This window comes from Apis cerana, linkage group LG6 (assembly GCF_029169275.1).
Source record: "Apis cerana isolate GH-2021 linkage group LG6, AcerK_1.0, whole genome shotgun sequence".
Taxonomy (NCBI): domain Eukaryota; kingdom Metazoa; phylum Arthropoda; class Insecta; order Hymenoptera; family Apidae; genus Apis; species Apis cerana.
This window is the reverse complement of record NC_083857.1, coordinates 9,605,563-9,626,007: the sequence shown is the minus strand read 5'-3', so window position 1 is coordinate 9,626,007 and position 20,445 is coordinate 9,605,563. Positions and strand designations below refer to the sequence as shown.

Below are 20,445 nucleotides of genomic sequence, written 5' to 3'. Positions count from 1 at the left end.
CGCCTCCTTGCGCCTATTCACCGTCTAACTAAACTCTATCCGTCGCTAATTTGGCCCCGGCCAGTCCACCAATTTCCGTCTCCAAATTACCGAATCTAAATCTAAATCTCGCGATCGACCTTAGCCGAGAGGCGGTCTGTGACGGATTACGTAATCGAACATAAGGCGCAATAATCGAGCGCGATTATATCGAGCGTGGATTATTGTTGTGTGCGCGTGTTGTAATCGCCACGCTCTCTCTATCCATCAATCGGTTGCGGAGAAGGGGGAAGGGGGAAGAAGAAGAAGAAGAAGAAGAAGAACTCCGATTATCTTCGTCTTCTGGCGAAGCGGAGGTTGCGAGGTCAGCGCCTTAGCAGCGTCCAAAATCACCAGACGATATTCCACAGATTGGCCTTTTATCGAAAAATTTGATTCGAGATCGGAGTCACTTCGTTCCAACCAATTCGTGGATCCGTGATTTGGATCCAACGTGATGGAAATAAAGTAATTTTTTCATATCGAGATAATATTTCTTGCTGCTAGATTTTGTTCGAAAGTCTTCGTTTCTTTGAAAAAAGAAAAAAAGGAAGGGGGAAAAAAATCTGCTGATTCAGAGAAACGTAGATTTAGGGGTCATAGAGCTGCCAGATGCGATCGTTTTGATCGAACGATAAATAAATATTTATATTTGTGTCAAAGAAGAATTGGAAACGATCAATCATCGCTTCAACTATGAACAGAGGAGTTGTAATAGCAGTTGAAGTTGAGAATTATTGCAATTAAAGTAGAAGAGGGATGGGATTAAGTCGGAATAAAGCGCTTTTGAAGTAATTGCAATTTTTCTAATTCTTATTTCTAATTGTTATCCTCGTATATTTTGTATAATATAGAAATAATAATATGTACATGTGTAATTTTTTTTTATTGTGCGGGAACAATTGAATAAGATCGGAAACTGATTGAAGATAGATCGAATTAAGATCAGCCTCTATAGAATTTACAATGATCGTGACGCAATAGATTTGAAGAATTCTAGAAGAACAGAAATATTATTCTTTTACTTCTCTTCTATGTATTCTCTTATTTCTTAAATTTCCGAGAGCAGAAATATTTCTTCTTCTTCTTCTTCTTCTTTTTTTTTACAGATAAAAACAAAAAGGGAAGAAAAATTATAGCTATGAATCGCAATGTTATCTGTCTTTTGTGTATAGGAGAATAATATATAATTATATCTGATTTTAGGAAGCAGTCACGGTATAAATATCACGAATATGTCCGGAAATGAAGCGATTTCAAAGATCAGTTTCTCAGATTAAAAAGAAAAAAGAAGAAAAGAAAAAAAAGTTGCAAATTGGAAAATTATACAATTCATTTATTTTTCATTTAGGCACAAAATACTTGGTCTGCTAATTGGTATTATCTGTGATATCGTATTAATCTTTTCTATCTAATATATATCTAAAATGTATTTAAGTGAAAATCATAATATTTTGTTCTTTACATTTTATGTTTCATATTTCAAGATTTTATTATACTATTACTATATATTTAGCATAATCGTGTGAGAATTTATAATCCACCATTCTAACTATAGTTTACTTTGTAGCATATTCTATTTCAACCTCGTGCTACCATGTTAGCATCTTTACTGCAATAGATATATATCTAAACGCAGAAATCTATTGTTAGTCTCCGCCACTTATTTCCAATATGCATCGTTAAAATCCTGAACAAGATTTAATAACTCATAATTTAATACTTCGTTTCAAATTATTATCAGATTATTTTATATAAATTCATCGTCTATAATTTCATCTTTTAACGATTTTTTTTCTCTTTTTTACATTGTTCAACGATTTCAGAATAAACGTTTCGATTCCGATTCGAATTGTTCAAAGAATTCATATCGGAAATTAATTCGTTCCAATATAATAAAGAAAAAAAAAACCTTCTCGTTCCATTTCCAAAAGATTTTATTTCCTCCTTTCAATTTTACTTTTTTACAAACAGGATATCGATCGACGCCACAAGTTAAATTCATTGTTTAACGAATGCACGCGTGAACAGCCAATTTTTTCCTCGCGAGAAACGAACACGCGTGCACGCCACGAGCCTCGTGCGATGATTGGCCACGGGGAACACGTGCTTCCTCACGAGTTCGCCGCAGCCAATGTCACATGTGCTCGGATAAAGGATCATCGTGTGTCGCTCTCAAAATCCTAACTGAAATAGTAACAGTTATTCGCGATAAAATTATTTAAAATAATTTTTGCAATCGTTTATTAATAATTATACATAAACGAGAAAAAGAGGGAGAATCATATTGTACTTACGTACGTATATTTTTCCTTTTTGTAAATAAATAAGGACGATTTTTATTCCCCTTGATTTAATTAGAGTAAGTTTAGAGCGATTGGAGTGAGGAGATTTAGGATGAGGAGATTGTGGTCGAAAGTCCATGTCCTCATTGATCCCGGACTCGAGATAATCGAGGGTTACAGACACCGAATTTCTTCTCGGTTTGTGCGTACTTTGACGGCGTTTGACACGAGAGAGGCGCTATTTTTACGCGGATCATCCGTTTTTAGAGTCGAATACCTCTAAATATTCTCTGTACGATCGGCGCGGCCATTCTTATTCGACGAGAGTCGGGTTCTCTTTTTTCTTTTTCTTTTTTTTTTTTTTTTTTCTTGAAACGGAGAATCGATTGCGTAAACGTATACATTCGTTCGTTTGAATATCCTTCGTTTTAGCCTTTGCCTCTTCAGATAAGATATACGTAGCAAAAGACGTAGCACTACGTCAGAGAATGAAATTTCAGGATGCTTTGTGATTACGTCTCGAAATTTTGAAGTTTTAAACGAAAAAAAGTTACGTAAACACGTAATAATAATAATAATAATAATAATAATAATATTCATAATAATGAAAACGTGAAAAGAAAAAAATTCAATTATAAAATAATGTACAAAGAGCAAAACGAAGAGCGAGATATAATAAAAAAAAACGTACATACGATGATTAAATTAAATATTCGATTCAAAAAAAAAGAAAGTAAAAATATAAAGTTTTAACCGAGTATCGCAAACTCGATAATTCCGAATCATTACATAATTAATGATATCAGTTATATACGTATATATTTTTGATGAACGAAAAATTACTGTTGAATGAACAAATTGCTAATCTTATCGATTTTCTGCCACGAAATGAAAATTTTTTAAGATTATTACGATTCGTTATCTTCGATCGAGAGTAAAACGCGAAAATAAAAAAAAAGAAAAAAAGAAAAAAGAACGGCACGGAAATTCGACTTCTTTCGATCAAAATATGTACAACCAATGAGAAACCGAGTAAAATCTTTTAAATCTTTTAAATCCGTAAAAGAAAACCGACCAGCGTAAAATCCGCACTGTTTTCAAAATTTCATTGCGTTAAAAAAGTGCAAATAGACCGTTCAATGTTCCAAATTGTGTATGCTGTACGCAAATGGAAAATAATAATAAAATCGATCTATCTATTTATATCGTCAACTCTTTTTTTCAGAGCGAGAAAAAGAATCTTATCGTTAATAAATTAAATCGCATCTATCCCGAGTATTTTTGCGAAGACACAAAAAAAAAAAAGAAAAAAAGTAGCTGTTAAGTATATACGTAAGAGCAAGAGAGCGCGTATGAACTCATTAGTAAGAATGCATCAACAATGAATGAAACTTTGATCGCGAAGGTTATCTCGTTAAGAACAGGAAATGCTTTTACTTCAAACATTCTGAAAGGAAGGAAAATAGTTATACGCAATTTCGTCATTTCTTCGTAGGATTTCTATTATTCGAGCCAACAGATGTGATTTGTTTGGATAAGGAAATATCTCTGACTGCCGTCATTTAAATCCATATTTTTAGAAAAGAATAACATAATTAAGGACTCTCCTCTGACAACCTCTTGCTTTCCAATATTTTTCCCAATTTTCCAATTCTTTTCTTTTTCTTCATTTCAGATTTTGAATTATTTTATTAATTAAATATATACGCGCCACTTCGATGTATAAATATTTCACACGATTAACAAAATGAATTAATTCCTCAATTTTAATTGCATTTACGTGACCAATGCATCACTTTTTTTTTCACACAATCGTTCAACGCTTAAAAATACACGCTTAAAAATTATATCGCTTAAAAATCCACAATATTATCTTAATCTATTCTGTAAAAGAGAATTTTAATTTCGACAGAAAGAGAAAATATTTTCGTACCGTTCGATTCGAGGCGCAGAATGGAAATGTCGCGATTAACGTTCCGTCGCGTATATAAATATGGATAGGACGGTTGGCGGGAAACCGGTGGCGCGCTCGTGCGCACTGCGTGAAATCGAGATAAATTTCACACGGAGGTGGCGGCGGCGGTTCTATCATTGTCGCGTTGCTCGTCCCTGCATTTCCATTGTCCGAACGGAGGGCGCGTTTTTAGATCTCTCTCTCTCTCTCTCTCTTTCGCTTTTTGCTCGCGCGCCCGCCTCACAGAAGAGAAGCGCGTGTATTTCTGTCGCGGGTTGGAAGTAAGAGAGGAGGAAGAGGACACGCGCGCGTAATTACTTCGCGAAACATGGATCGCCTAGGCCGTCTAGGAGGCGGAACGAAAACACGGGGAAAAATATATTTTTAACCGCCAGATGCTGTCAAGGACCAAAATCGCGAGATAGAGGGAGTCACTGTTCTCTCTCTGGATGGGCGAATTTGGGTGTACCGTGAAAGGATATCTGGTAGATATTTTTCTTTTTTGTTTTTTTGTTTTGTTCGTTTAATAAGTATGCGTGTACGTTGTTCCTTTTATCTTTGGAAGTGAAAGTTGAAAGAATGGAGAAAGGAATTTTTTACGGGATCGTGATTGATCGTGATGATAGGTGAAAAAAAGAAAAAAAATAGAAATTTGAGCGTGACATTTAGAATGGAGGAAGATTGAATTTTTATGTATACATATATAGGATAAAATGATGGATGCGTGATGACATGAGAAAAATGGAAATTCTTTTTGTCTAATAATAGAACGAGGAAAATTGATTTCCTGTTTGAGTGTGAAAATTAAGAATTGTGAAAATTATTAATTTTTTTTCTTTTTTCTGAAAATGATGATGATGATGTATGAATGTATGACAGACGAAAATGAAAATAGAATGAGGAAAATCTTACAATAACGTTATCCCAAGTCAGACTAGTCAATTCGACTAATTACATCGTTTTAATCAATTCTTCAAAGCCTATGTAATTTTAACAACATCTATCTTTTTATTTTTTTTATATTTAAAGTTGATGAATACAATTTGCTATTTCTATATCGATATACTTATCATTAATATAGCACAACCGATATTTCTTTCCATCAAGAAGAGATAAATAGTAACAAGAAAATTGAAAATATTAATGCATTAAAACTAGACTAATGGATTATCCCATTAATCAAAACCAATTTCCTCAATCACGATTTTTAACGAAATTATTTTAAATTCAATTCGAGGATTCTTCGAGAAATCGCTTCTTTCTTTTTTCCAAAAAGACACCATTTATCGTTAATATCGATAATAATGAAATATAACGAACAATAAAAAATATAAGTGTGCGTCTAACTGCTACTACTACTACTAATCAAAGAATATCTTACAAAATATTCTCATCTCATGCTAGATCAATCCACGATAGATTCACGATAGATGAATTTCAATGATTGAGAAATACATTGAAAACAAAATTTCCATCAGTTTCCGGGACGTGTAGGATCGTAATCCGACATCCGGCCAATCGGTGCGAAGAAATTAGCCGGCTCGAAGTTCAGAGTTCGCGCTTTTGAACGTGCCACCAGCTCCTCGACAGAGCTACGAGTTTCTGATAACGGGCCGACATCGATAAACCGTCTCATCCATCGCGAACGCGAAGATAAATCAGCGAATCCTCCCTCTCCTCTTTTCTGCTCGACAACAGCTCCATCTCTCTCCCACTTTCCCCTTTCTGCGCCGCTCTTTCACTCGCCGCCATGCAATCTCCATTCATTCAGATACCGATTCATTAACTTGCTGAAATGAGCAATTACACGAGTAATTTTTTTTCTCTCTCTCTTTCTCTCCTCTCCTCCACGCCGCTTCTCTCTGCCCCGCGACTTTATCCCTGTCATGCAGCCATCTCTCGATCTTCCACTGATGAAAATGTCAGTCGCGTTCTATTCCGTCCCGATGAAAGAGAAACTTTGCACAAAAGCCCGTAACAAACCTCCTCCTGTTATTCTTTTTTCTTTTTTTTCGTTTCTTCGTTTCTAGAAATCAACCTTTTCCATTCCCTTCCAGTTTATTTTTTCCTCTTTATCGTTCCCTTGTTCCCCCGAATCGTAAATTTTTTTCAATATCGTAAATTCTTGAGAGACCGTTAGTTGACTCGGTTATCTACGTAATCGATGAAACAAGGCAGCTAGTTTCTCGTAGAGAATAATGATAATGCTTCCCAATCATCAGTTTGGATAATCTGTTTATTTTATCATGTTATTAATAAAATTTAAGTTTTGTATTCTTTCGCACATTTTCTCTCTTTCCGAATACGTTCCAATCGTATACAAATATAATTCAATAGAATAAATCGAGTATCCATTTAAGATTTTTGAATAAAATAAAATAAATATTCATAAAAATTTCTTTTGCGTTCATAACTTCCATTCTTTTTTTTTTTTTTTCTTTCGAATTGCAACCCCCTTTCGTAATATCAGATGAAACTGAGAAATTACAATTTGCACGAGTGCATTGTAGGAGAAGAAATATAATGGGATGGAAGATAGTCGAGTTCGAACGCGTTCCGTATCTCCGTATTATTACGACTATCGTAACGATTCATTATGAAATTGGCCGGTTCTAGAATCGTAGAGGTTTCGACGCCATTTATCTGGTTGGCTCGCGTTCCCCGCGTACGAGCGAACACAATGCTCGGCCGACTTATCGGGAAAGGTCGAACATCCCGGCTACATTTATTACACAGATAATTTATCTTTGTACACCAATGTTATGGCTGCATTTAAAATTGTGCCTGCCTCTTATCGTCGATGGATGCGACCGTAATTCCTTGTTATCGTGGCGGCGCTCGCGATCGAACGCTATAATAACTACTTCCTGTATCGGGACGAGAGAGAGAGAGAGAGAGAGAAAATGTGGAAATCGAGTCGTATTGGAGCTATATGCAATAATCTCTTTCTTTCGAGATCGAGATTAATGAGAGGAGGATAGAGATGGAGATAAAGTATTTGTATTACGTGTTTTTCCCTATTTCCATTTACGATGGCACGTGATTGTTATCGGCTCCCTCGTGATCCGTGCATTGTAATTTCTACATATTCAAATGATGATCGATGATGAAACGATGAACGAAGAGTGGGAAATTGTTTTTTCCTTTTTTTTTTTTACAGAGAAAATTTGTAGATGTGCTTCGAATATCGCGTTTAAATGAAATAAAGAAATTATTTGAAGTTCCTTAACAAGGTGATTTAAGTGTTTAATTTAATGATTGATATAATTTGATTAGAATGTAACTTATGTAGAATTTGGAAAGTAATTTTGAGATTAGTGTTAACTTGAATTTTAATTGAAAAGAATTAGAAAATAGTCAGGGGGATATTAAAGTTAATAAGAGCAATTAATAGATTATTTTCCTCGATCAAAAGCATTTCAAATCGCTAGATTGAAGTGATTCTCGCTCTGAACATTGAAGATTGTAATTAATAAAGTTGTTTGATCAATAAGCTGGAATTCAATTTCAATCCGAGGAAATCATTTCGCACGTACATATTTACGAATCAATCGAACTAACAATCTAATAGCCTAATTTCGATTCTCAATTAACAAACTTCCAATTTTGACGACACTTGAACTTACCAATTTAGAAATAAGTAAAATTCATCCCTAAATTCATTTCCATTTCCCGTATTTTATATTTATTTCCTTCTCACATCCCTTCATACCGTATGAAAAAAATTCCTAAAAATAATAGGAATAATAAAATTTTCACTTTCTCAAACGTCAAGATTATTCTACTCCAGATTCATTAAACTCCTTTACCAATTCTCCTTTCTTCTACACGTCACGGATAGATTCCTCGAAATAATTGAATTAAATGATTAAACAAATAGGAGAAACTTTCACTTTTAAAACGTCACTTAACGCCATTTTAAAACGTCGAATTTCGTTCCACAACCGTTCCACTTCGCGACGAACTTCGAACTTTCACGTTTCAACGGCTCTGATCGGGAAATGTACGAAAAAATATCAACAAGTTGAAGAAGCGAATTCGCATTCCACCGAAATTTCCAGCACGGGCGACGCGTTCGTTATCCTCGTTCGAGAACAATCGAGTTAACGCTCGAGCGCGTGAAATCGTGTTTCACAATCGGTTTCTCGGCCCCCTAAGCCCGTCGTCGAGACCAATTAAAGGGCCTGGCGGTGAAATTTTTCGAAGCGACCGGCGCGCAAGCCAACGCTTGACTTTCTATTAGTGGCACAATGGGAGCGTGGTTTTTTGGGGATGCAGCATCTGTTCGGGCTCGAGTGGCCGCGCAGGGGTGGCGGTGGTGTGCTCCAGTTGGGGCAAGAAGGTGGGGCGGGGAGGGGAGGAGAGGAAGAACTCGACAGATCGACTTCCGTCACCGTTCTTGCGGGAGGGGCGTCCCGGGGGACGTCTAATAAGGGACGTGGAGGGTATCGTTTCTTGAAAAGTGGACCTTCGGGGAACGGAAGTTGGCGGTCCAGAGAGAGAAAATTGACCGGCTCGAAGAACAATCTGGAGATCGTAAAGTGATCGAAGCCGCGGTTTAAATTGGCCTGATTTATGGGGAGGGTGCTGTAATTATGGGATAAAATAGATGGTCGAAAGATGTATCGATGCCTCTATTAATTTTTGCATCGTGAAAGAGATGTGCACACATGCTGATCGTGTCGCGATTTCATCGGTAAGATATTAAAAAGTAATCAGGGTAAGATATTAAATCTTTCTTAATAGAGACAATATATTGAATTAATATTATTTCCATTATATAATGTCAATAGTCTTATTAATCATTTCATTTGGAATAAGCTAAATATTAGATGCATAGTAAGCATCGTTGTGTGTCATAAAATGTGTTGTAATTCATCGATTTATATTATACGCACACATATATATGTGCACACTCTTCGCTCACGGTTAAAACGCAATGGACGTTTTCTTGAAGAAAACATAGCACAAAAAGAAGAAGAAAGGAAGAAGAATTTTATTTAAGAATTATTCATCTGTACCACCGCTGTAAAAAATAAATCTTACTATTATCATCAGAAATTTTAGCGCGAATATACACGAATATAAGGATTTTATTCGACTGAAATTCGATATTCCAAGAGAAAGCTATCAAAGCAAGGAATAAGAAGCCGTAGGAAACAAAGAGAAAAATATATAAATGCGAACGAAATGTTCGAGGCGCGAAACTAATTTCCGAGAAGGGAGCGAGGGAAAGCGATCTGGGCTTAAATATTAAATTCATTATATCCCGCGTGGACCGATGATGGAAGCGGTATCCCGAGTGCTTTATAATTAAGTCAAGCAAGGCGCTGATTACGCCGATATATATATAGTATATAGCAGGAGGAACGAAGGTATGCGCTATTGACTAATTTCGCGGTGTCGAAGGCCCAAGGCCCTTCGAGCCGCCCGTACAATACCGATAAGAGATCATTAATTTACTTTCTCGTATTCTCTGTTCTCGTTATCTCAATTACTTCTTCTTTTGCTTCCGCGCCGATTCGAGGCGGCGGGGAGGAGGGGCGAAGGGAGGGAGGATGGAAGAAATAATAATACGGACGGAGGCAATCGTGAATCAACGTTTACACGTGGTACGTTGAAAGAATGATGAATGGATCGGCCGATGGAGAAACCCTTCTGTCGTGTGAAAACTTGTTATACGTCGTGGAATCAGAGGAAATGTTGAGACGAGTTTAGAAATGTTTGTCGTCAAGAAAGATGTCGCCAAAAATCGAAGGAATCACAAATGACCCGGTTTCCCTCGCACGTGTGATCACTTCCTCCCCCCTCCCTTCCCGAAACTCGATCAATTCCCCTCCCCAGTTTCATCGAAACGGACCTCGAAAGCGTTGTAATCCATCAAGCATTGAGAAACAACCCTTAAAGAAAACAACCCTATGGAGAAAGATGGAAAGCGATAACGAAAATTCAAAAAAAGAAGAAGAAGAAGAAGAAAAGAAAAACAAGCATGTTTCTCTTTTAACAGGAAGGCAGTCTTCTCCAGAGGAGAAGAGGTCAGGGGTTCTCAAGCTCGTCGTCTCTTTTCCTAAAACCTCGCCGAGGAAAACCTTGGCGAGTAGAGAAAAGCCATATCGTTAGTATTCTTTATAGGACCGCCGTGGGATATGCTCTACATAATGGAGTCCCAGCTAGCGTCTCTTCTTTTGAAGCCGCGTCGACCGATCTCTTGTTTATGTATGAGCGGGTGCGGACCACACCCGCGCCACACCGAGCCACGGTCCACACGCACACCGACACGGCCACCAGACGACGTGAACGGGGCGTCGTCGTGAGGCATGTCGTCGTCGCGACGCTATCACAGAGAAAGAGAGAGAGAGAGAAGGGGGTCGGCAAGCCTGGAGCTGTTCTCTGCGAGTCTTGCTCGGTTTTCACGAACTCGACGACGACAGAGAAATGCGACGAGAACAGGCACATTCACCGGGAACCGACAACGGCGTCCGCCACTGTAAAAGCAATCTTCCGTCAGTCTTTCCTCCTTGTACCGAGAATACGTTATCAGCGAACCACAGTCGCCCCCTATCCACACACGGTTTTCCATCCGTGCAGAGTTTTCCGCAAAAATTTCGCGATCCTGCGATTCATTTTCACGTGAAGATCTTTCGAATTGTTATTAGATTCGTTTCTCCAACAACTTGTTATCGTTACCCGCGAGATCTTTCCTTCTAATTTTTGAAAATTATCTCTCGTAATGTTCGAATTTCTCGCGAAAAATCTTGCAGATATTTATAATTTTTTTACAAAAGATTCTCATTACCTTTCGTAATATTTTTTCCCCGAATTTTTTGAAAATCCTACGAAAACAATAAGAAGATCTCGTTGAAAGTTTTGAAAATTTCTCACTGCCATTAATACAGGGACGTTAAAATGAGATTGAAGAGCATGATGGCTGGTTTTGAAAAATTGTCAGGTTTTGGAGGAGACGTTTAGATAGATTAGAGGGGTTCTTTGTTTAGCCGGTCTGCGAGACAGTTGATGTATTCCTTTAGACGTTTCGGATACGGCAACTATTATTGTCGTGTCTTTGGACGCCTGCCGCGCCTTTTGTGCACCGGTCTCTCGATATTCGCGGTCAGCCGGTTTGTCCGTCTCGTTACGCCGATCAGCGAACGAGACCTTTGTTATTGTAATGGCCATTGCTTAGGAGCATGTATTGTGTTAAAATGTAAGTATATACAGAATGTCTGTACGAAGTCTGGTTCCTCGATAATAGTCTCTGGACAAGTTTTTTTCCTTTTTTTCTACCCACTGTTAATTTTAACAATCACGTTTTACGTGACCATAAAATTACGATTATTATTTGCTTCTTTTTTCTTTTTAAATAAAAAAAAAAAAAAAGAAGCATAATGGGAAAGAGATATAATAGCGAGACTGATTGAAATGATTGAACGACATATTTATAGCACCCGGGAGTTATCTTTAGGGTAATTAATGGCCAGTAAGGGTTAAATGCTTCGAAGCTTGTAATAAATTAGTTGCTACGTGTGTATATATATATATATATATATATATATATATATAATATGTTATATGCGTTTGGTAATAATCTAGGAAGTTAAGAATAATTTATCATTTTGCGGTAGTATTATATAATTGGAAAAATGATATTTTTACACGTGCTCCTAACGTGTAAGAGAGTTGAAAAATCTAATTGTTAAAAATAAAACGTTAAAGTTGAACATTTTCTTCGCAAAATAATTTCTTTTTGAATTTCCATTCAGATTCCTAAATACCTCGATGATAAATTCATTCATTCGCTAGACTGCACACGTATAATAATACGTATCTCTGCATCTTTGCATCTGGACCCCGTGATACAAGCTTGGCCTATATAAACACGTGATATATCGCTTTTATCTGATTCCAACATTCTGTCGAAAATCTAAGATTTAAGCTCGAGATCGAGCTTACTGAAGAAACAAATACTTCGCCCGGTGTCGAAACACCGCTCTTCAACGCTCCATCAGAAGATAGATGTAGATATAACCGGAAACGATCCTCTGGTTACTTAATTTCTTTAATTTTCCTTATCTTAACGCGAGTCCGCAACGCTCTACGTACGAAAGAACACCGCCACTACCCATGCTCGTCGTCACGTAATCGTGTAATGTAGAGCAGTGTGGAGCACACGGCATTACGATTCGTCGAGCGCGAGCACGTGCATTGAAATCGCGCGTTGCGGCACGTAAAAGCACACGTGATACGCCTTATCTCGTCGCGTAACATTCGGCGAAACATTCATACCAAGTGTACGATTCGATTCGATACTTTTTTTTCTTTGTCTTTTCTCTGCCGACGAAAACGCGATCGATTCATCGACGCCAGTTTATTCGTTTAAAAAAATCGTCGTCCAATATATTCGATCGGTTAACTCGATTTGCGAAACAGAGGGGATCGCGAGGGGATGAAAGGAGGGAAGGTTTTTAACGTTCGTTCGAATGTAGGGTGATTTTCTGATCTATGGTCCAAGTTTCGAGGGTCGGTTGCGGATGCCGATTTTGTCGAACGAGTTTGGCTTCCGGCGATTATAAATTATTGGGATGTATATCGTTTTGGAGTTAATTTTTTTTTTTTTTTTTCGTCGGTTTATAATCAAATAATTCGTCCGCTTTGTCGAGTATTTTCAATGAACGAGTCCGAGAAAATATTTTTATTTTTAGTACGTTTTTTTTTTTTTTTAATGATCAATCGATCAAGTTTAATCAAGTTATTATAATGATTAATCGATAAATATGTATTGAAATTACGCGAAAAGAAATGTTTACTCGTGTTAAAAGTTACGAAATAGAATATCTCTTGCTCTGCGAATGAACATCTTAATATTCTGGTCATACTTTAAAAATTACATGTTTAATTTGCAATTGATATTATTCTAGAATCTAATCTTTACACTTTGACACATTGTAAGTTATAAAGTAATAAATAAATTGTGTGATTTAATAAACACGTGATTTTTTTATATACGTAAAATTACAATTTGATTTGTTGTTCACCTATATTTGAACTCACACTTTGCTAATTGAAAGATTTGTTAAATATTACGCTAACTTTTTATCTTTTTTAACAGTAATAAAAAAATTCATCGTTTATTTACGATAAAAACAAAAGGTTCTTTTTTTTTTTAAGACTCTTTTTATATCTCAACGCTTAACGTTTCTTTAAAATACGTACGTAAAGAAATTCTAACCGATCATGTATGACTATATCCGTCCATCACTCTCTATTTAAATCGCATTTAAAAAAAAAAAATCCCTGTTATCACATTTATTACAAACAACTGTACATATTTCCTATAGATATTTATCGTACATTTCTATTTTCATAATTCAAATATGAAGAAGCCAAACAAAATATCACGTGATATACATTTATTCTCGAAAAGCAAATATAGCAAACTATTATTAAAGTCATCAATTTCAAGATGGATCCTACATCCAATCCTATGCATATACATATATATATATATGTATATCAATGATATCTCGCTTGTATCGCTTGTATCGTTTGAAGAAAAACGCGAGGAGAAGTCGATAAGGAGCAATTAATCGAGCGAATAACAAGAAACAACGAGTGACCTGACCTTTGGTAAACTCTGTGGAAGGATATGATACGATCGTCATATTTTTCCCGCGGGGGGCAAGGGATCGGATTTCGACGGCCGCGACCCTCGAGTTTCCGCTTTGAAAAGCGCTATAGCACAGTAGCTAGACTCAACGAAATGCAACCGTGTTCCGGAACGCAGGAAGTATAATTCGATTTCCGAGTGATCGAGCAATGCCTGCTGATGCTGCAACTTCGTGACACTTATGCGCTCTGGGGCATTGTGATAAATTACGTTACAGCTTTACGGAAAATTTATATCGTATTTAAGTTTTTTTTTTCTTTTTCATTCGAAGAAACATAATATTATTTTTTACTTAGCTTTCTTTACGCGATATAATCTACGTATTAACATGACTCCTTTCGATACGCACTTTAAGACTTTTTCAAGATTTTTAGAACGAGAATTTAGAAAAAAAATTCAGAATTAATCGTCAACGTTTAATTTATGTATTTTATTGTTTAAATAGGTTTTTCAATTTTAATTTTTAAAATAGCTGTTTTTTTTTTTATTAAACTACTTCAACCAAACTATTTTATGAATAATTATAACAAACATTTCACTTTTAGTGAATCCAAGTATCTCAAATGAAACTATTCTTTCAAATTTCTTTTCTATTGAACTTTTTATTTTCATCGTAATATCCTAATACAGAAAATACTTCATTTTATTTATTCAAATCTTTTTTAAATTTGCTCATTGACATTTCTATTTCATTACCTAAAATATTTTAAAATTATTCCATTATTCCAATTACAAGAAAATAATACTACACAAGCTTATTCGAAAAAAGTAATTTCTAAAAAAAAAAAAATTCTGTTTCAAATCCATCTACACTTTCTCAAACGTATCTCCAAACTCCAACTCGTGTCCTCCTCCAACGACAGGACAAGAAACTGTGTCACTGAAATCATCACTTCGCACGACCTTTCTCCTTCATCCAGCCCCACAAAAGCTGTGGAAAAACTTTGGAATCGGTATGCAGGGGCACGAGGGAATCGAATGGAAGAAAGAAGGAAGAAGAACACGAGCACAGGGGCCGTGCATCGCATGGCGCATGGAACAAAAGTGAAGGAAACCGGCGCAACAGCGACGCAAAGGGCGAAAGAGCAAGAAGAGACCGGAGGGTCTTCTGGCTGAGTGTGGGCTCGAGAAGTGGGGCCATGTGTTCAGTGTCAAGTTGCTCGAATCTTTAGCCCGGTCCTCCGCTTCGTCCTGCTTCGCACGCTCTGCCTTTACGCGCTCACAAAGAAGCTTCAATTGGCTCGCGTGGATTTATCTTTATAAAGTAATATTCAGACTAATATTCAAATTTTTGGACACGAATTTATTTATATTCTTTGTATTTATTATTTCTCGGAAAAAAAAATTCAAGCATTTTTCGTCCATAAGAGACGAATTTAAGACATATTCGTAAACTTATAAATAGAATTAAAATATCGTCATATACTACAGCAACCAAAAAACGCAGAATTTAAAAAAAAAAGAAAAGATGTACACATGTACAATATTTCATTTCAATTTATTATGAAAAATTAAAAACAACTAATTACATAAAGGAGTTATTAACATCTGATAACTAAGCACCTAATTAATTTTTTTATCATATCACATGTTCAACAACCGAAGTAATTTTTATACGATCTTCTTAAAATTTCTGTCCCTGAAAATTTATATCACAAAGAAATACACAATTTGCACATATATCGGCCAACCCTAACATATCCTAACATTTATCTCCAATCCCTTCGCGACACCGTGCGACACCGCGTTTCCAGAATCGCGTATATCAGACGTCCTCCCACCCAGCCTGCAATACGGGTAACCAAACAAAGGCTTTCGGGGCTCGAGAACCGCGGCTTTCGATGGGTAAATATACAAAAACAATCGAACGGAAATACTTAAGCTCGTGAAACGGATTGCACATGCCGAGGAAACGGCGAGGCGAGGGAAGAAGGATGTCGATGATCGGGTGGACGTGGACGAGGAGGAAGGGGAGAAAATTCGAGAGGGCATTGCGAGAAAGAAAGCATCGATGGGAACAAAGCGGGCAGCATCTGGAACGCGTTAGTGTTCTCCGGCCAACCGCCGCCCCCGTCTTTCTCGGCCTTCTCCTCCTCTCTCTCTCTCTCTCTCTAGAGCACGCACACGCGCACGCGTGTGTCGTCCGCGAGACGGATCCGGCCTGGAAGGACCGCGAACCGAAAATTCGTCGCGGGCGGAACGGCCACGTGCGTGTGCTGCTCGAAAGAAGGAAGAAGGAAGAGGAGGAGGAGGAGGAGGAAGGAGAATGCGTGTGAGAGAGAGAGAGCGGGAAGACGAGAGGTTTTTATCGTTGGATGGAATATGGATGTTGGATGGTGGACGATGATGATAGGTTGGTAGGATGGAAGGAATGCGTGACTAATGTGTTAGTGGGTGAAGGTGTTGTATGTGTATCGCACGGTGCGTGATAATTGGTGTAATATGAATGGAATTCGGGAATGGAAGAGGGCGGGCGGGATATAAATCCAAAGAGATGGAGAAAGATAGGGAGAAAGATATGAAGAAATAGTAAAATGTGCTATGTTTCTTGTTGGCTATGCGACTCTATACGTGTCTCCCTTGGCACGGAGACTCCCTTGTTCTTGCCAAGGGATTGGGGTGGAGACAGTGAAGTCGAAAGTTTTTTTCGAGGGTCGTTATTGAGATGCATCTTCCTGTTTCTTCCTTTCATTGAAATTTCAGTATACCATCTATCTTAAGAAATAGTTCCACTCGAGTCGAATGTGTCTTTCTTTCTTTCCTCCTTTCTTTTTTTGTTTCGAGCCATGTGTTGTTCCGACCCCAATAATTCTGTTCTCTCGACCGATAAAGTCCGGCTTAGAACTTTTTTCCCCCTGATTTCCTAAGCTTTTGTTTGGGCCAGATATGACGTGCCATTCGAAAATAATAAAAAAGTATCCCGACCTTAAATAAACGTTAATCTTCTCTCGAAAAATTATACCTTAAAATCTCCAAGAAAACATTGCGTTCAGTCACGTACTCTTCATTGATTAAAATTAATCAATCGGCTTAATAATTAACAATAAGAGAAAGAAAAATCCTCATAATTTTCATTCAACTCGTTCCAAATCTTTTATTCCTTCAGTCCCTCGTCGCAAAAGAAAGAATTCTCTCTTAACTCTCGACTTTTTTCGATTACACTGTCACTGATCGTGAATCAACGACCGATTCTCCCTTTGAACGCGGCAACAACAATATAATATTTTTTATTAATACCCACGTTTTGAAACGTTATTTCAGCGTTCGAACAGAGAGAGGCGCAGTTTTTAAACACCGCGTAGCCGGCCCACGAACGATTCGTTCCCCAAGCAGGAGGAGAGGGGGGGAAAGACAGTGAAAAAGCTACGTCTTAGAGATGACTTTTGGTAAAACGGCCGGCGATAAATGATATTTACGCGCCGCTTTCGCCGCTTGCATTTGGAAGTCACTATTCCGGTGGCTGAAAAGCGACATCTGTTTTCCCCGTTGCAGTACATTATTTCGTTTATTTTTAAACCTAACCCGTTGTTCCACATCACAACCGGCCCGGTATGTCGTAACTCCGAAACACTTAGCCATTTAATCGGATTTACAGAAGCCGCGTTAAAGGATATTTACAAGTCACGGGCAATTTATCGGCCGATTCACCGCCTGATCCTGCGGATCTTTTTCTCTTATTGCGGCAAACAGAGAATTTTTCGTACGAATCTTTTCAATTCTCAATTTCGTCAACGATGTATAGAATTTAGAAAAGGTGAATCAAATGAATTTGTCGTATATCATTCAACATCAACCAATAAGATTTATCTATATTGTTATCTGTGAAACATTTCGCGATTACCAAGATAATCAATTTGGCATGACGCGTGTGTATATTCATTTTAAATCAACTTGTGTGTCTCAATAAGTTTATTTTTCCTTAAACATATTACGAATGTATTAAGAAATATCATCGCGTTTATCACAATTAAGCGCTATTCATTTTGAAATTGATTCTTATCAAAATCAACAGCCAACGAATTTTTTTTATTACCTCTACTACAGAAAAAAGCAATTATCATTTTATTTGAATATTTTTAATAGATATGTTCCCGACGAGATCGATTCTATCGATGCAATTTATCAATGAAAATACGGAAAAATTGTTGCTTTGTTTGTCAATTGACGAAATCCGCTAATTCAGTGCGACGATTAAAAGGAGAGAATTAAAAAAAGAATTTAAATTCTTGAATGCAAACCGGCAACAAAATTATATTCGTACTCCTATAAAGGAATAGAAATTCACATCGGATCGATGATATTACGTAGAACGATCAGAAGATATAAAATAGGAACAGTATCTCCTAAGTTTTCTATTAATTACGATGATCAATCCTTTCCTCGACGAGCCGATACACCGCACGCGCGTATGAATAATCAATATCTGGTGCTTCCAAGTCTTGGAAAGTTATTACGCCGATAAATCGAAAGCAATCGCGGTGCCGGTGCAATATAACACCGAGGTATCGGCAGATTGTAATTTAGACTTTTTAAATATGCATGAAATGAGCAGATATCTTCGAACGGAGAATTATTAATAGTGATACGAAATCATCAGCGGAACTTTGATGGAAATAAAATCGAACGATTAATATTTAATATTTTATCTTACTACTAGTTTCACTTTTTCTTTTTTTTTTTTTAATCTTCTTCTTTCCTCCTTCTTTCCGAATCTTTATTACTTTATTACTTTATTTTGTTTTAAAAATTTGCTCGATTATCGATTAGATCTACTCAGGATCGAGAAATATTCAAGCGACGCGTGAAAATTCTTTGCGTGGAAAAAAATTTCCAAGACATTTTAAGCATGACGCGAGATTAGATTTTTTTTTCTACTTCAAAAAAAGAAGAAAGAAAAAAAAAAACGTAAAAAGATTAAAAAGTGCGAGTTCTACATTTTCCGTTTATGGAGCACATTACACACGAAATTTCCGGAGGTTTCTCGCGTTAATCTCTTATTTACAGCTACCTACAGTTACTTTGATATTCTCCGGGTCAAAAAGCAGAAAATTCTTCTCCCCTATCCTCCTCGAATAACATAAGAATAAAAAACACAAATTACAATATTTCTCTCTGTAAAAAAAAAAAAAAAAAAAATAAAAAAGAAAATTCGCATCGCAACAACATTTATTCTTATTAAGGATCGAGTAAAAATCCATCCATTAATTACGTTCGAGATCGGTCTTATGAAAAAAATTAGTTTTAAGATAGCTTTCAATCAAGATATCACAAAGAATACCGAGAACACATTGATACCACGACGTGTCCACAAAAGACCCAACAACGGTATATCACCACCCCACAATCGACGATCTCGTTCTATTTCTTTGTTACTCTAGCATATTGTGTCGCGGTTTGTAACGGCACAACGAGCACGCCGATTATAGAGTAATCGGCCTCTTACCTCATTACCTTCCGAGAAAAGGTCGTACGATTTCTCGATGACAATTCGTCGGTTCCCATACGCAATTGTCCCATACACGAGCATTATCAAAAGCAAGATCAAAATCATCACACCATTTTACATCTGGAATGGACGCGACATCCTCCCAACGAATCGTTTCACAACCACCTGAGCGGATTTATTATATGGGAAATAATAATTGCTTTCCAATTTATGCACCACGACGCAGATTTATATACGACAAAAATTTTTATAGGAGCATAGAAAAATGGTTGATCAATATTTGCAAATAATATCGAGAAATTTATGTATCGATATCAAGTTAGATCGAAACGATGATTTTTTATTTAAATTAACGAAACTTTATTTACATAGAGATTGGAAAATATAAATTTATTTGGAATTATTAGAATATTGGAAAACGTACGAAAGGATAAATTGTCGATTTCTTAAAATTATCTATCGTTGAAAGGATTCTATATCGGAGAATTATAATAAAAAGAAATCATTTAAGAAATGATTATCAATTATATTAAAGCGATCTAGATCTAAATTAAATTCGAATATTATTCGTTATAAGTTTTAATTTCCAAGAAAAAAATTTCGATGTAAAAATATCTATGCAAAAATTACGTATTCACTAAACGATCGACGATTATTCGCCAACGTGATACACGCGTCGTCGATGGATGGAGAAACGGAAACCTGGTGATTGCAGCCTGGAAATTCCCTTTCTTTTTTCCATTTCCTTCCTTTCTATTTTATTTTCCACTTTTATTTTTGCCTTTGGAATCATGGTTCAAAAAAAAAAAAAAAAGGAAAAACGATCGTATGCATTGATCTCACGGGGAACGTTATAATCGAGGCACAAATTTTTTCCTCCGGTTCTCTGTGAGAGTTTGCCGTTGTTTTCGGGGCTAATTAGCCGTGCGACGAGACTTTTTTTCAACTGCCTGCCAGATATTCGTCGTGATCGAAAAAATGAGGAAGCGAGGATGTTTCTCTATGGATATTTCTATACGATTGAAAGCGCGTATGTAAATATACGCGCATATTACGTAAGAATGTATTTGCCTGCTAA

At 36.8% G+C, this 20,445-nt stretch overlaps 1 protein-coding gene across 8 annotated transcripts in view; it reads right to left on the bottom strand.

Annotated features, from left to right (window-relative positions):
- The window catches only part of LOC107993726 (transcription factor Sox-13), a 188,025-nt gene that overhangs the window by 50,547 nt on the left and 117,033 nt on the right, over positions 1-20,445 (bottom strand). The window contains exons 1-2 of one of the 8 annotated variants that reach the window (XM_062076320.1): positions 8,067-9,416; positions 7,884-7,985 (exon numbers count right to left, since the gene is read on the bottom strand). The exons of the other annotated variants lie outside the window; for them this stretch is intronic. The gene's annotated coding sequence lies outside the window, so the exon portion shown is untranslated. Of the gene's footprint in view, positions 1-7,883; positions 7,986-8,066; positions 9,417-20,445 lie in introns of those variants that run through there. 8 annotated transcript variants of the gene reach the window in all.